Genomic DNA, 18,587 nt, shown 5'->3' on the forward strand with positions numbered 1-18,587 from the left:
TAACATTAGAAATATCGATATTTTTCATTCTAAAAAAAGCCAAGCAAATAAATTACCATGAAAATAAAGAAAGTGATGAAATATTTTATCAAATTTTTTATGAGTGTAACGAATATATAATTATTGATAATTAAAAAAAATTCAGAATCTTATCTTTTATGTAAGAAATATAATCTGGAAAATAGTATTTAAAAAATAAAAAAAGGAAAATAAAAACAGTTAATGATGATCGTTCGGTACTTCTATATTATCTCTTCCTGTTTGCTTTTTAAATTAAAAAAAGAAACTTGGAGATTTGTCAATATTGTGATTATCAATCTCAGAGACCGGACATCTCCACATTTTTTTTCTAGTCTTTTTGTCGTTTCGATTAATTATCTACATATGTGGCGGTCACGAAGAACGCACGAGGTCACTTTAATACGTAGTTAACACCGCATGTCATTAATAATTCGGCTCGTTCCATATATATATCTTCTCGTTCGATTGGCTTTAGCGAGCTCCACTTCGGCTCGCGGTCGACCATCCTGTACGCCTATTATCCCGCGATTGACATGTTTAATTGCATCAATTGCGTAATAAATGGAAATTAGGCTGCTGCAAATGGTCAGTATCGTTCAAGGGTCAATCGTCTGCAAACGTGTGGGCTTGCGGCGACGCATGTGAGACGCGCTCTGCGAACGAATCGTTGAGAGTTTCAGAAAAAAAAAACTCACATTATGCGTTGTTATGTCGCAATTTTAGTTTTAACGTGAGCTCGGTGTTATTAATTGGCAAGGCGACCGTGATATTGTCCCATTTGCTTTTCCCCTGTTCAACGTGCAATTTTCTGATTCTCTTTCTCTTTTCCAGCTTTTTCGTTATTCAACTTTTACTTCTTTTATTTTTCATTATTAAATAGATTCGTGTGCGAACAACGGTGAATACATTTCGTGCAAAAAAATGTAAAGAGCATTTTTTGTGATTTTAAGATCTTTCGAAAAATTTTGAAATATTAATATATACATTGAGAAAAAATATAGTCAATTTTAATAAATATTTAGTTGAATAACTAAATATTACTGCCAACTAAATATTACATATAAAGACATATTTATTTAATACAAGAAACATTAATTTGATTTAACAATCATTCTTTTTAATGAACAAATATTTATTTATGGTAAGTAAATGTTTAGTTGGCAGTATTGAATATTAAAATTGACTTTTTTTTTCAAAGTGTTCACTTGTTTTTTTATTTTAAATAAAAAAATTGTTTAGATACTAAATAGATTTATATATAAGCTTTGACCTTGTTATATAAATTCTAATTAAATATTGCTGTCGGTAATATGAATAGTTATACTTATTCCAAGAAATATCTTATAAAAGGTAATTCACAGGTATTTTTTCAGAAAAATTTTAAGAATGTTTTTTTTGATAAGGTTTTGAAGTTTTTTCCTAAAATTTTTATATTTACTATCTATTTTGGCTTTTAATAGTCGAGTCGACATAACGCAAAAGTGCGCCTAAAAAGAACACATCATCGGTATACATTTGCATACATTTTAATTAACATAAAATGCCATAGACAATGAAGATAAATATTAAGTGTTATGTTTGAATTTTTGTTAACACAGTAATAAAAAGTACTTTGAATGAGATTCACAAGGTCTTGACTATTGAATCTTTACGTGTAATGACTGATGTACAGATACAACCGCAGAATGTTTCTCGATATTTCTTTATTAGCATTATGTAATAAATCTTTCTTCTTTATCTGAGATGTTTACCTTTGTCATTCGAAAATAAATAAAAATAAATGAAAGATAATAATTGCAAACAGATTTTAGGAGAAGGCAAATAAATGTCAATAAATTTCATGTTTTTAAAATTTAGAATAAAATATGTATATATGAATGTAAATATAAAAAAATGTATTGCCGATATAAAGTTCGTTTCTAGATAGTAATTATTAAATAGTTATTGAAGTATAATTACTGAAAATAATAGCGCCCATTGATATACATATGTATTGGTTTTTGACGGTCGCTATTGGATGCACATGTTGTTGTTCGAGCATTTCGTGTCACAGAATGTTTCAGCAAATTTATAAATAATAGTAAAGCATTATTCTTTATTAAATTAAAAAATGACTTTTTAATTTTGGGGCAGCGATCTAATTAGACATTTATTTGACATTGTACGTTATTTAATATTGCAACTCTAATTTTTAATTATATATCTCAAGAGCAGAACAAATTAATAATTAAATTTTGTTCTGAATTTAATTCTCCGTACATTTTACTGAGTACATTAACTGAATTCTAATGTGAGAGTTATTACGATATTTTGTACTTGAAAATTCAAATCCATGAGAGAGATGTCGTCCAATTTAACATGAAGAAGTAATTCGAAGAAAATTCAAATTTTCTTTTTAATAAAAGTTTTTTTTTTTTGAAAGAGTTAAATCATAAATTATATTAATTACAATAGATATAGTATGCAAATGACATTCACCTTTTGATATAATTAATTACGTCCATATACTGCAGTCGTATTGTACATTATGCTAAATAATTGTTACACAAGGTTGTAACGTAGTAATATTGTTATAACGTTACATTTATCGCTCAAGTCTTTGCGGAATCTCATCTCATCGGCGGTTTTCATTATAATAGTAGACCGGTAAAATTTTATGCTGCGAGCGAAGCCTCGTCTTTAGATAACGGAGACGATATCCGCGGCTCGATGTACAGGTTCTTAGGCAATATAGGCAAATGGGGCTTATAATAAAATCGCTTCGATAAATATTAATGATATCGGCTGCATTGTGCCGGCTGCCGTTAGTTAGCTCGATGGCTTCTCTCATCCGCTTTGCGGATGAAATCGATATTCGAGGAAGGTCCTCAGTTAGTTTGGAACGCGAATTTAATTCTTTAATTCACTACGAAGCTTCTCAAGAGTCTAATAGATTCAGCCTGTTTAAAAAAAATATCCAATTATATACTCTTTTTTTTTATTTAAACGTGACATATTACTCAATAAATCTATGTCATAGGTATTTGTATACAATAAATTTTCGATGTGATACACGTGAAACGTTTTACTTGAGTAAAACGTTATTTTTTTTCTATATTTTTGAATTTTGATGACATTAAATCAACTGTTATTTAAAGATCGATTAAAATACAACAATTTTAGCGGGCAAAACAGAAATAAAAAATTTATTTATGTTCCTTTATTTCATTACGTTGCTGATTTTGTTAATTTTAATCGATTCTATATCCGTACTTAATTGCTTTTGACGTTCTGTCAAGAATATTTGAAGAATATTTGATTTCTCAATTTCTTTTTAATATATGAAAAGAATATTTTAACTTTTTTTTTTTTATAAAAGCAACAATATCCAATGAATATGAAATATCAAAAAGCAATAAGTAAAGACAACATTGAAAAAATTTTTATTAAAATAGAATCTACAGCAAAAGTTCTGATATTAAATTTAATATCGAGTATAAGGTTATTCTGACGAGAGACCTTAGAGATATTAATTTTATATTAATTTAAAAATGTGGGGCTCCTCTGCGTGCCCAAGGAAATTTCTTCTCCAGACGCAAGCGCATCTGTCTTCTCCATGATTTCCTCCGACTTTTGCCTGAAACCTTTTCTCAGCTTGTGTACGTTCGACTCGTGTGTCTTCCTAATCGAAATTGATGCAACGGCGTCTCTGAAAGATGATGGATGGCTTACCGGCGAACATACAGCGGGTGATTCGAGGAGCTGGACGTCCTTGCAAATTATTTTTCTGGCTTTGAAGGAAGTTTCAGTTCGAGTTAAATGGACTTTTATGTACAGAAAGAGAGAAAGAGAGAAAGAGAGAGAGAAAGAGTTTTTAAATTTTTAGATACTTTCGAAAGTTCTGAAATCGAGAAAGGTAAAGGGATATATACGCGAACTACGATATTCTCGGCATTCCGTTAACAACATTTTCTAGTTTAGAAGGAGAAAACCAGTTAAACCTCAGACTTTTCGCCGCAACTAACTATTTACAGGGTGGGTTGCGAAAATACCTTTCTCGCTGATAAATGCTACGAGAACTTCGTCTAAAAAAATACCTCGTGGCGAGCTTAATTTCCGGCTCGTGAATCGGCTCTGTGGAAGATCGATGCGGCACGGGGAGGTGAGACGCGATATTACGAAACCGCCTTCAGAAGTTTGATAAGCTCCAGAGCTCGACGCTTGATGGAGTGGACTTATACGTCTTCGGCGTTTTGCACGGAGAAACGATCCGCCAAACGAAACAGCGCGTATGTCTCTATTCGCTTTCCGGGACAGAAACGGAAGTGAGAGGATAGGTGAGAGTGTAGGTGGATGGTGGTTCGTTTATCGTGCGGCCTGAATGGCAATTTATCTTTCTGGCAAGACGGACCGAAGGTACCAGTCCCTCGGATATAAATGACGTTGCCTCCTCGCGAAGATCTTCGGAATTCTACGGGACGCGACAGAAAGGGAGAGAGAGAGAGAGAGAGAGAGAGAGAGAAAGAGAGAGAGAGAGAGAAGGTGGAAAATCTGCCATCTTCATGTAAACGACGTCGCGTTAAAGTATATTTTCAATTTCTCGTATATTAAAGAGTCCGCGAGCTTTTCTTGGCTTATGATGTTTAAAGTGTATTCTTAATTTTTTAAAATATCTTAAGGACTCACGTATCCTAGATCTTTAACGTCAGAGATGGAAAAAATTTCACACAGAATTCTCACGATATGCGTCGGCAACTTTTACTTAATTTAACAATAAGGAAAGTAAAATTGAGACATTAATTTATTACAAAGTTCAATTTTCCTAGCAATAAATTTTCGCATAGTCTAATTGCAGGAAAAATTAACATCTAAAATAAATAAATTATAAAAATATGTTGTTCAATAAAAACAGAATGTTACCATATGAACATAACTTTTATTTTGTTTAAAGTATAAATATTAACACATTTGTAAAAATGACTTAAATACATTCTTAAACCTTCGTAGTGAAATCTAACTTTAAAGTGAAATTTCATTCAAGTGTCACTCTTTGTCACTCTTTAGAATTAAGTTCCACTCCAAAGTTCCACTCCAAAGTTCCACTTCAATAAAAATAGTATGTTACGAACATAACTTATACATATTTTGTTTAAAGTATAAATATTAACACATTTAAAAAAATTAGTTAGATTCATCCTTAAATCTTTGGAGTGAAATCTAACTCTAAATGGTGAAATTTCATTCTTAAAAATTGAGCTACTCTTTTTTGACACTAGCTCAAGTGTCATTCTTTAAAATTAATTTCATTTCAAAAATTTTAGAGAAATAGCATTCATAGTATATTTAGTAAATTTATAAGGCGGGAGAATCCTAAATACTCTACACGAGTGATGAAGGATTAATTAAAAAGCAACAACGATACCGCTTACATGACAAATCCGATAATTTGTTACTAAAATAACAAATAATATAATTAAAATTAGATTATTATGTAATGCTGTTGATGTGCAAAGACATCGAGGAATCTAAAGTCACTAGACTTTAGAGGAATCGAAGAGACAGCGACGTTTTCGAAGAAAAAGCAGTCGCTCTTCCCCGGGGAGAAAATCACGGTTTACGCCATGTGTTCGCTTTGTGAAATGCCGTGGGCTTCGAGAATAGCCGGTTGTTTCGTACTCTCACTTCATTCGCTCACATTCACCCCGCTGCGCGATCATCCCGGGGCAATATGTCTTGTGTACGGACGGCATGGTTTCTACAGCGGAGTTCGCGTTTCTCAAGTTTCCATCCATCCAATCCGCGAGAAAAGACGCTTCGTCTTCTTCCTTCGCGCCGGCTTGAACCTTATTATTGGTAAACAAGCTCGCTTCTCACCCTCCTTTCTATCTCTATCTCCACCTCGCCGACTGAGTCTGTTCTCGCGTCGCGTTTTTCTTTGCCCCATCCGATGGACATCCATTCGTATTCGGAAACATCGAGATTAAACTCGACGTACCGATTGAAAGACTTGATATTACGAAAATATCCTATATCATTCATGCCATTAATAAATGCGCTATATAATTTATCTCCAATACATGTAAACGACTTAATTAATTATTAATTAATTTCTCAAATTGGAGTCGGCGATCAGTCGATTCGTAAACTATGGATTAATATAAATTACAGATATAATCCAAACTCCAATGAAGCGTTTCTCATGCGCGCGACTCTAATTAGAATTAAATTTGAGATCACATTTTGCAAATATATAAAGCTTGTTTATTTAAAACTGAATAAAATTTCAATATCTGAATATTATATGAAAGGTAGTTTCTGAAATTTTGCATTATTCTATTTGTGAATAAGAGATTAATTCTAATTCAATGTTATCGATTTCATTAGCGTTGCTTTAGGCGTGAAATAATCTTCACTTCTTCAGTGGAATACTTGAACGAACGCTAACGGTGAACTTTTTCAATATAACTTTCTCGTTTGTGCTTCGACTTTGTCGCTTCGTAGTTAGCGAAACAGCCGATTCGTTGTATTTAAGTTTAACTTTGCGCCTACAGAAAGTAAAAGACTATCTTTGTCGTATATTGTACAGAAAGATATAAAGAACGTGCTTTTTGCATCTTTTAAACGTCCATTTTGTATCTTCAGAGTTTTGTATCTGGATTTTACACGGAAAGATTTTGCTAAAGTTTCTAAAAAGAATTCTGCATTCTAATTAAAATGGAAAATTGAATCTTGATGAAATGAGTTGGTTTTTACACATAATGTAGTTTATAATGTGACAAACAAATACCATAGACATAAAATTCAGTAATGAATAGTAATGAATAGTTTTTAAGAAACGATATATCAAAGGTGATCTGTGAGCCAATAGTTTAGTATCTTTAATAAAATTCGAAAAAACTATTATTGAATCTTATGTCCATGAATCTATCTTTTGTTCGCCATTATAAACTACGTTGTATGTGAAGACTAATTTATTTCCCAATTTTCTATATTTAATTATTAGTATGGAGTGTAATATTTATACGGTAAATCGAGTCTGGGTGAAATGTGTTAATTCTTATATATATGATGTAACTTGTAATGTGATGAATAAAAAATGTCAGACACAAGACTCGATAATGAATAATTTTTTAGCTATGTATCAAACATGAAAACTTAAACTCACAGAATATTTTTTATACACAGTCTACAACTATCTATAATTTTAAAAACTATCTATAATTAAAAACTATCTATATAATTTAAGTTTTGTGACATGACATTTTCTGTTTACTACATTATAAACTACATTATTATATGTGATAACTCATTTTACAGGGACTCAATTTTTTTATAAATTATAATTAGGTCTTAATGTGGTCTTTAACTAGATATAAATTCAGAAATAAATTTGTTGGACTATCGAAATAATTATGTAGTATGGTCAAATATAATGAACAATGTTGTAAAAAGTTTTTGACATTCTAGTAACTAGTTTGTGAATTTTATATAATTATTTTAATAAATTATTTTCAGACCTATATCTAATTAAATTTTTAGATACCTTAGGAATACCGTTTTTTTCGAGCAGATTTTTCGGAACTACACAATGTTAAATTAATTAAAATTGTAATTAATACATCAAGTATTCTATTTATCTCTCTCTCTCTCTCTCTCTCTTGAAAATTCGCGAGCTCTTGAAGCTATTATTTTCCTGAACAAATTTTCCCAGACATCTCGGCAATGCTATATTCTATAGATAGACGTTCACACGAACGCTTAAAAGCACACGCGTCGTCTACTTCGTCGTAATTGATGAAACCCGAGTCGTCGCCGTGCTGCTCTGAAGCAGAGAGATTTTCATCTAGCGAGGAGAAGAAAAGCGATATCCCTCTTTGCGCGCGTGAAAGACGGCCAACGAGAAAAGTTTCTCTCGAGATGAGCATTTATTAAAACTATCTTTATCCCCCTTCTCTTGCACTGTGCACGTGGTAACCGACTGGTGTTAACACTATCTCTAAGCTTTGATGTCGAGTCAAATACTCGCTTTTGTAACACGCAGGGATCTCGCAACTTTGACAAACGTGGCAGCGCACGATAATTAATTTTCGTACGTCAGTTCGGCACATTTAACAAACTATATAGATGACCTTACATGGTCAATAATACTGATCAGTAATAATACTGATCAGTATTATAATATGCATCAATCTTTTTAGTATTTTTATAACCTACACAATCAGTACTATGGACAATATATTTCACTTTAATTTTACGTACAATATCTATTGCATTGTGACATACTGTGACATGAATCTTAATAATACTGGATGTTTGAGAATCTAAATCCTATGTTCTACGTTAATCCATCAATATTATAACTACACACGATCAGTATTTGTTAATACTGACAGTATTATTGATCATGTAAGATCACTTCATAGGTCTGTTCTTTTTAATTGAATTTTGAAGTTCTTTTTAGCTCTTGCATGGTTCATCTTTTCTCTTTTTTCCAACGTGCAAAGAAAAGGAAGAAAAAGGTAAACCATGCAAAAAATTTAGCTAAAAAAACTAGACTTATGTCTTCCAATAGCAAAGCAATTGCGAGATCAAAATCTTTAGTCTGTTCTTTTTAGTTGAACTTCTTGCACAGTTTATCTTTTCTGTTTTTCTCTTCAACATAAAAAGAAAAAGAGGAAAGATAAACCGTGCAAGAAAATTTAACTAAAAAGAACAAGTATTTTTTGATAAAAAATAACTAGAAATACTACAGCAAATAAAATTTTCGATGCTAATTTGCTAAAAATATTTGTTGCTGCAACAAAAGAATTTATCATTTGTTGTTATTAAATATAAATTCTTTCTATCAATTTATCAAAATATCATTATCAAAATAATTAAATTTTTACGATTCTTATTTACAATATCTATAGCTAATTAAAATTGGTTACACTGCTAAAGATTTAGACATGCATATATTACAACTGAAATTGAACTATCAACACACAAATTCTCGTAACTGTAATAAATCTTTTTTTGTTCTTTGTGAAATAAATTTCTTTTTGATAAAAATGACTAGAAATAAAAGTAAAATATTGAATAGTTACATATTATTTCTAAAATCTTATTAATCTATTAATCTATTAATTTTTTCAACTTTTTTTTAAGGAAGATCAGTAGAAGAAGGCACAAATTTTTTACATTTGTAATTATTTATATATAATTTTTATTATTAAGATTTTTATATACTTATATATTATATTTATATAATCCTCTTAGAATTATAAAAACATGAATTGTCCAGAAAGTTTCGCGGTATTTTGTAAGCTCTGAATTGTATATACAATCTTTGTTAAAAATGAAATCTAATTTGAAAAAAAAAGTTTTAAAGCTTGAAATTTTTAATTTCGAAAGAAGTACTATTATATTTTTTGAGTTTATAATTTTTACATAAACTCAATATGAACTGAAAAAAATAGAAAATTTTCTTCTCACTTTGTGGACTTCACAAAAAAATTTGAAAAAAAATTTTCGACTATCTATTATAAAAATTTGAAGTTTTCTTTACAAAATCATTTTTTTTTAAATGTTCCTATTATGATTTTTTATTCTTGAATTTCTCGCAGGTTACGTAAAAAGGAGGCATTCTAATTTTGATTGCTCATAAATCTGTTAAAAATCATCTTAGCGCAATTAAAAAAACGAATTCTTAAAGCTGAAACTTTACTCTATCGAATGATATAATTGACAATTTAAAAAAAAATAGAATATATATAAAGTTGAAAATATGATCTGACTTTTCTTCTAATCATTGCGTAATGATTAAAAAAATAGTAATATCACATTTTTAGCTCAAATTTATACTTTGTGTTTAAAAAATTGACAATTATACCATTTGATATAGCAAAATTTCAGCTTTTCGAATCTGTTTCTTTAATTGCAATACGATGATTTTTAACGGAGTTATGAGCAATCAAAGATAGAATGTTCTTTTATTTAATAACTCAGTAATATTTTTAATCGAACGTTTTTTAAAAACGAATTTTTAGGAAAAACTTTAAGTTTTCGCGTTTTAACGAATAGTCAGAAATTTCATAACGAACATTCTGCATATAATTTTCAGCTAACAAAATATCATGGAACTTTTCAATAATATTTCCCAACAATACCCAATAATATTTCCTTTCCGTCGGTTTTCGAGAGCATGATTTTATTTAACACTTTAAATTTAAAACACTACTAAAATAAAATGGCGCGAAGTGATGTTGGCTAATCGTTTAAATGGTTCGCGATGCCGCTAATTATTAATGATATTACTACAAAAATGGCAGCGAATAATCTCACCCGTTGTCTCCCGACAACAACGGCGACGACGACGACGACGACGACGACGACGACGACGACGACGACGACGACGGTTGGAATAATTTGCTGCAAGACGTCGCGCGGTAAGGAGCAGCCACAGCCTGCTTATAATCCGCGGGGCTGCTTATATTTCCATATAAATTAACGGAACACCACACGGACGACGACTAACGGAATCCCGAGGCGGTCTTATACTCCTTGTGGTATCAGTCACGACACGATACAGAAAGGGCTGTTTTCATTTCGACGTTACCTATCTGCGCTCATCAGACGCGACGTTTATGGATGCCGTTAGAAAGCGCCTTCGCTTCTTCGCGGTTCCTAACGAGATTCTCGATTATCTACGGTGTGCGTCCCGGGATTGTCTCCGCGCTAATTACCCGACGTTAAGACGTCGACGTGGCAAGAAGAGATGGCGAATATCGCGCGGTGTACCTGTATTTAGCACATGGCAATACAATCTACGTGAATTTCATATATTTCATCGACTTGCGGCTTCTCTTAATGGGATCGTCGGAACAGCAACTGTTAGCAAATTGTGTAATGGATAAATATACGGAAAGAATGGTTTTACTACTTACTGAAGTATCTAAAACTTTAGCTAGATGCAGATCTGAAAATAATTTGTTGAAGCATAAAATAATTATGTAGGATTCAAATTAGTTGGTAGAATGTTAAATTTTTTGCACCGTTGTTCATTATGTGTTTAAGATTTCTACTCTTTAAAATTTTTAGAGTGAATCTCACTCTTAAAGATTGAAAATTAAGTCACTCTTTTTCAAGATTGGCACATTTATCATTCTTTAGAGTGAGATTCTATTTCAAAGAATTTAGAGACATAATTATATGATGGATTCCAACAAAATTATTTTCAAAGCTATGTGTGTGTTGTCTAGTTGAATGAATTTTAAATACTTCAGTAAAACCATTCTTTGTGAAAAAATGAATAGCTTTAATCGAGATTCAGATAATTTTTAGCAATAACCTTTCAATTATTTCAGAATAATTTATTTTTGCGTATTAAATGTTTACTTTCATGGGCATACCTAAGATTTCACTCTCTAAATCTGAATCAGTGGATAATCACTGATATCAGTAGCAAGTATGCCACTGGTAATCAATGAATTAAATGTGCGATATCTAATTTTTATTATTGATCTAATTAAGTCTTGTTTTAGTGCTTAACTTCAATGAATATGGTATTGGAAAATTGAAATTACCGTGCAAATATTGATATTTTAGTTATATATGCTCAAACATTCTTCCTTTTTTAGTTGAACTTCACTGATTATCAGTACAAAGTATGCCATTGGATAATTAGTGACTATCCACTGATTCAGATTTAGAGAGCAGTGAAGGGAGGAGGATTTATATCTTTCACAAAATCTTATTAAAATATTTATATTAAAAGTTCAACTCCCGGCTGAGATAACTCAAGCAGAACAAGTCATTATGATGAAAATGACTTCAAAATGACTCCAAAATGATCATTAAAAGTCATTTTTCGATTCATTTTAATATCATTTTGACGTTATCGTGATTTGTTGTTTTGCTTGGAACTATTTTTCGCAATAAAGAATTGATTATTTACAGATTTTAATATGTCACTCTTATTAAAATCGTTCTAAGATGCGAAAAAGCAAATTGTTAAATTGCTAGTCAACTCGTGATATTACTGCGGTAGTTTAGTAAAGTCTGTGTTTCAAGACCAAAAAATCATTTCGACGCGCATTTTAAAGGGTTATGTATGTAATATATAAATTCACACAGAATTATATTTAATATAATATTACTTATATTAAAATCAGTCTTTTTAATGTCCTACACACAGAACATGTTACGAAAAGGAATAATACGTGAGTCATGCATTGACCAATAACAGTTTAAATTTTGTCGTAAAAATGATTTTCATAATTTTAAAATCTTTTTTTGTACCTAGACTTTCTTTAGAGTTTTCTTTGGAAATTTTAGTTGTAAATATTTCACTCTAATATAATAGCTCTTGTTATTCAATTTCAATTAATAAAAGAAAAAAAACCATAATTATTACGATTATTTATGCGAGAAATGCTGCTTTATTGAGAAAGCAATCTTCTGAAATGATTTCGATCGATTCGCGAGACTTATGTAATAGCGAGTTAAGATTTATAAATATTCATAACTGACGGCTAAGCGACGCTCGTTCCGCCGAGCTTTTCTTGCCACAGTCAATCTCAGAGAGGAAAATCACTGGCATTTTCCTTTGAATATCTTTGAATAAATTCCGCGATCTTTTCCGATTCGCACGGTAGTACAATATCAGCTATAGCGCGCGTATAATTTTGCTGCAAAAAAAAATGCAAATTATTCATTAACTTTCAGAGGCGCATGAGTATCGTTGAATAGAGAATTCTTTTTTTAGAAAAGAAAAATCTTTACTATTGTAAAGTAAGATGCTATCTTCTCTTTTTTTCAAATTAATACAATTATTATATTTTCAATAGAAAAACAAATAATCAGCAATATTATAATGCTCCTTTGATTTTTTTAAACTTAATTTTTATGAAACAGAATTTGGCAAATTTGTGCGAAAGAGATTTAATGGAATTCTTTATGATTAAATGACATCTTACAAGGAAATCTTTTTGCGATTTTTACTTCAAGATGAGCGATAATTTCCGTAAAAGAAGAAAGAATAAGAAAAGTGAAACAGACTTTTTAACCACGCATTTCAGTCAACGAGCTATCGAAACGGCGAAAAGTCCGCGCGCTCCCATCTTACGGAAACGGTAAATGGAGTATTACGAGTGTCAGGTTCATGAATGAGCTGACGAAGTATCTCGATGGGTGGGCGAATGAAAACTCTGTCCTCGGCGAAGAAGGAAATTGAATCGATTGTAATTAAAACTTGTATAACGAAGGCACGCGCGAGCGCGCGATGTTCATTCCAACTGTCGAGACCTGGACAACGGAAATCCCATTTTTCCGCCTATGTCGAGCTGAATCATCGTGCGAGGTACTAAAATCCATCGTGTGTTTTATAAATTAGCACTTTTGATCCTGAAAGCCCGAGATACGAAACTGTATCTCGAGCAACACGATTTCTCTCCAATTTTTCTAAAATGTAATCTTCCAAAATGTAGTTGAAGCCGGATACAAGTACGGAACGAATATTTATTCTCGTTGCTCTTATTTCGTATGAAGAATAGATAGGCTCCCGTTACTCATCTCATATTGTAATGTCAGAAGACAGAAAATACAAAATAAACATTCTTACAAAATATATTTTAATATGGAAATATATATTCAATAAAACAACACTTGCAATCAACAGAATCGATTGCAAAATATACCGAGCACTCACCTTTTTTTATTAACTAATACTTATGTAATCATACATCTGGAAATAAATTATGTATGAGTTATGTATAACAAAAAATGAAATGAGTTATATTCTGTCAGATTAGTAACAGTATACAGAAATAAAATGATTTAATATCTTCTTGAAGCAAGAAGATATTTTCGATATAATTTACAAATTTATTTTCTGATTGCAAATATTATTTTATTGAAAAATATTTTTCTTCAAATATAATTTGCAAGAATTTTTATTGAGTTCTTTCACTTGACATCGTAATCTAAGATAGTAGTAGTGAGTGAATAGGAGTCTTTTAAGTAAAATTAATTTAATTCATTGCTACAGCACAAAGATTAAAATATACGAAGTTGTTAGAATAACACGTAATTGCACTGAAGAGAAATATGCGATTTCTGCTTTTTATATAACTTTTTTTATATAATTGCAAAACCGTTTTTATGATTTTATAATCTGATTAATTATTTAGATCTCGCAGTTTTATTTGAATCGGTAATATAAAAGAATGTCGGGCTTTTCAGTAGGAAATCTAAGTGTCGTCGATGATGAAATGGAATATGTAAATTAATCTGTTTCGCGTGATGGGAATCTCGCAATTTTCTTGATTCCGCGTCTGCAGTTCTCATCTTATTGTGAATTCAATTACATGGTCAGTACGGGAGACATTGGCATAAGCGAGCACACTTATTGCTGTAAGAAAGATCGCCATTAATGAAAGTTATGCACCAAGGAACGGTATCGATTAACGTTTAGTCCAGATGGCTCTTCCGGTTTCGCAATTATATATTCACCTCTTTATTAATACTATCTGAAAAACAAGAAGAAAAAAGAAAAAAACACTGATCGATATTTATGCATCATTAATCGGTTAATTTACATACATCTGCAAGAATTAAGAAAACACAAATAGTCATTGCATGACGTTCTTCCAAAATTTAAATATCGTTATCAAACACCGTATATACCTATATATGAAAAAAAAATGGAAAAAGGCTGAACATTTTTGCAGAAATATTGTACATATTATTTGAAGATAAATAATAATGAAGTCCCTTAACAAAAATTATTCATTGCATATTTATTGCACAACGTTCTTGCAGATTTCAAATATTCTTATTAAATATCATTTTATCAAAAATTTTGCAAAACGATAATATATGTTTTAAGTACTTCATTAGAGCTACGATAAAAAAAGTGACTACGTGTATACAAAATCAGAAGTGAATAAAAATTTTGTAGAAGGATTGTACATATTATTTATATCAGAAAGATAATAATTGAGCTTCTTAACAAAAATTCAATCATTGTATATTTGGTTGCATAGCATTCCTGCAAAAATATATAATATTAAATATTCTTATCAAACACCTTTTTATTAACTTATAGAAAGATTAGACATATTATTTGAAAAAAAGTAATTGAGACCTTTCAAATTTCTCAAAGTTACAAAGAAAACGTGATCATATGACACTGAAAGATTAAATTTTATTGAGTCTTTCAACAGTTTCCATTACTTTTATCCGCTTTTATCGAAGGAGGGCCATTCGGCATAGAGAACAACGTGACTGATCAAAATACGTCAGTTACTAATTTTATTTAATAAATATAATATTACATTGTAACATAAGGAATATCGTATGTAATCATCGCCATTTGCGCGTCCCGCGCTCGCGCGATTCCAAATGGCGAGCCGTTTGCGAATCGTCCGAGCGACAGCGTGTGTGTGTGTGTGAACATGTAATATAACTTTATTCTTTGTGATATAGAACACTTCTTTCTCTCTAACGACGGCACAAAACATACAGTATGTTACAATATCATTACAGGGATAATCATTGCGAGCGACTTGGTCGCCCAGCAATTTCGGGCGAATTGCAGAAATTTCGACATTTGCAGAAATCTCGACGCAGAGATCCGACTCTTAAACAGAGTGCTACTTCACGATATGAAAAACATTTGAACAATGAATTGAATCTATACCCTATAGAACTATACGGCGAGATTTCTTTGCTTGAGGTTCTTTTTTTTTGATTTGTTACGTGTAAGCTTAAATGGAGCGGACGACTGGATATGTTATCGTGGGCAGTGTCGTTAGTGTAAATAAAACAATACTACCGAAATAAATAAGATCAAATAGATAATATTAAAGTATAATATAAGCTAATTAGTTCGCTTGATTAAACGCCGGTTCGAACGTATCCGAAAAATACAATTAAGAGATCGATTTAGTTATTATAATACTTCGAAATAAGGCTAGTTCTATCAAGCGATCGATATATGTATATATAAGCGGATAAATTTATTTTTGCAAATCTTCTCCCGGCCAAAGATTGAACGTGATAATGTGCTACGGCGATGATTAAAAGTGACAAGAGCTCGAAGGAAATAACTTTCTACACTCTACCCGCGCACCCATCCGCCCACTCTTTATTTTCCATTACTCTTTACAATCTATCGGTTTAACGATTTCATCGATCCTCTATTTACATAATATCGTTAAACCCATATAAATTCGTTCGCGCCGTGAACCGTGAAATTTATCGGAGCCATAAGTCTATCGAAAAAATTTTAATAACCAATGCTTTACGAAGTTTAATTACCGGCGGTAATCAAATCGTATCATGACGGATGTTTCCGCCACCTAACTTTTTCAACTTTTTAAACGTAAAGTTGCGTGTTTTCGTTCGATATTAAATTTTTATCAAATTTGCGATTTGAAATAATTCGCGTTAAGAAGGACTTACAATTGAAATCAAACGGTAACAATTTGACACTGACAACGAAAACGAATTTTTTTTATAATGAAAACATGTATAATATTTGGCGCGACAAATATAATTATGTACCGCTAAAAAAGCAATTAATCGCAACTTGTTACATCTCTTAGCGATAATATGACAGTAAACATGTCGATTAACTGTAAATAACTGAATAAATTAATCATGAAAATGAAAGCATTCTATAGTCTGATAGTTCAAGCATTAGAATTGTGGGCAGAAGTTTACACAAATTCGCATCGTATTTATGAACAGGATTAAATGAGAAAATTTACATAGACAATGTATCTTTCGTGTAAATTAAAAAAAATGCTGCTTCATAATAATTATGAGTACGTGCACGGAGAAACAGTAAACATTTTGCCGTTTTTACGCAAAAGTAACAGTCACGTTTTACAACATTACTTGCACCCTCGAAGAACTAATTTCCGCCCCATTCCTTCCGATATTTCTCGCCTTGGAAGAATGCGACGGTTCACTTGCGCATGGAAGCTGCACTTACCATTAATTAATCTAATATATACAAATCGGACCGATAATACAGCCGCAAAAAGGGACACTTCGAGTTTCTCCATAGAAGTGGAAGATCACTGGAAACATCACGCGAGGATACATACCGCAAAATCTCTCTGCGACACTTATCATACACAAATCTCAATACTTATCGCGCATTCGTTCATAACAAAGAACATCTCGAAAGTACGGTATTTATAGTTATCGATTTTTGACAGATTATCACGTCATGGTATAAATATCTTGGAAGTTGGAAAAAAGAAACAGATTTCACAATGGTGACGATCGTTAATTACAATAATTCGTCAAATTATTTAATTATTTACAATTCAATATAATTTATACCTTGTAAAGTACTCCCTCTTCCCGCGTTATCTCCAAGAGATAATTTTTTCATCGTCTGGCACGTTCATTTTACACGCATTATATTTTATTACATTCTCGGATTGCGTAAACAATACGCGAAGAGGATGTCCTTGGAATTGCGTCCTCTTCGTCTACAAGAAAACTTGACTTACTGTCAATATTCACGGAGAGGGAGAAAGGGAGGGTCGATAGCAAAATATTTGACATACGAAAATAGATGTATAAGATTTTCTTTACATCGTTTCGCTATCACAAAGGTTATCTATAATTGTAATTGTCTAGGATAAATTACGATCTGATATGTAATATATACATATACGATACAATATATACACATATAACTCTGTACGTTTGATAAAAGAAATTTCTGTCGGTCAGCTGTGTATTTATTCACAGCGACAAACGTCGTATAAACAGATAAAATTAAGTTACTATATGTATAAAATTTTAATTCTTTTGTTCTTTGTATAGGCCTGACTCTCTGGCCCCTTTTATATCTCCGCCGTGAAATCGCTTTTCGATTAAAAAAGCTTTACATTCATGAAGAAATGTAGAAAATTTAACATTCAGAAATATTATTTTATCGTTTGAAAAACAATGATAACTATCTTAGAAATTAAATAAAATTAAAAAAATAGAAATTTTTACACGATAGGAAGTTAATAATAAAGAAATTCATTTATTAAAAATCCCAAATCTAAAATCTTAATAAATAAGTAAGTTAAAATTATTCCAGCGATAAAGGTAAATTATGGAATTAAATAATGGAAGAATTGTTCAAAATTAAATGAGTAATTAATAATGAGAGTAATTAATTTAAATAAGTAAAATAGAGATCGAGATAAATCTGTTCCCAAGTATCTCGTTCCAGCGAATATACATGTATTAATTAGATATCTCAGACTCTGTTTAGAGTAAATTACTAATGTATTTATATATCTGCGTGTATACATCTCACGCCTCTTCCCTTCCCTCTCCCTCTCAATTCCTCTCTTCATTAATAAAACGCAAGGATACATCGTACAAGGAACAATATGTACAATGGCGCACGCACGTTTGTCATGATTAGCAATTAATTGTTGCATCGATCAAAATATTTACACGCGAACTCTTCACATATTTGCCATTTTTTTTAATTTCCTGTAAATGTGATGCAACCAACGCGAAGTATTGTCTCGCGAAATTCAGCTAAACTCGAGAAGTAATGTGGAAAGTTCTTACATTAATGATTA

This window comes from Atta colombica, unplaced genomic scaffold, assembly GCF_001594045.1.
Source record: "Atta colombica isolate Treedump-2 unplaced genomic scaffold, Acol1.0 scaffold11, whole genome shotgun sequence".
Lineage (NCBI taxonomy): Eukaryota > Metazoa > Arthropoda > Insecta > Hymenoptera > Formicidae > Atta > Atta colombica.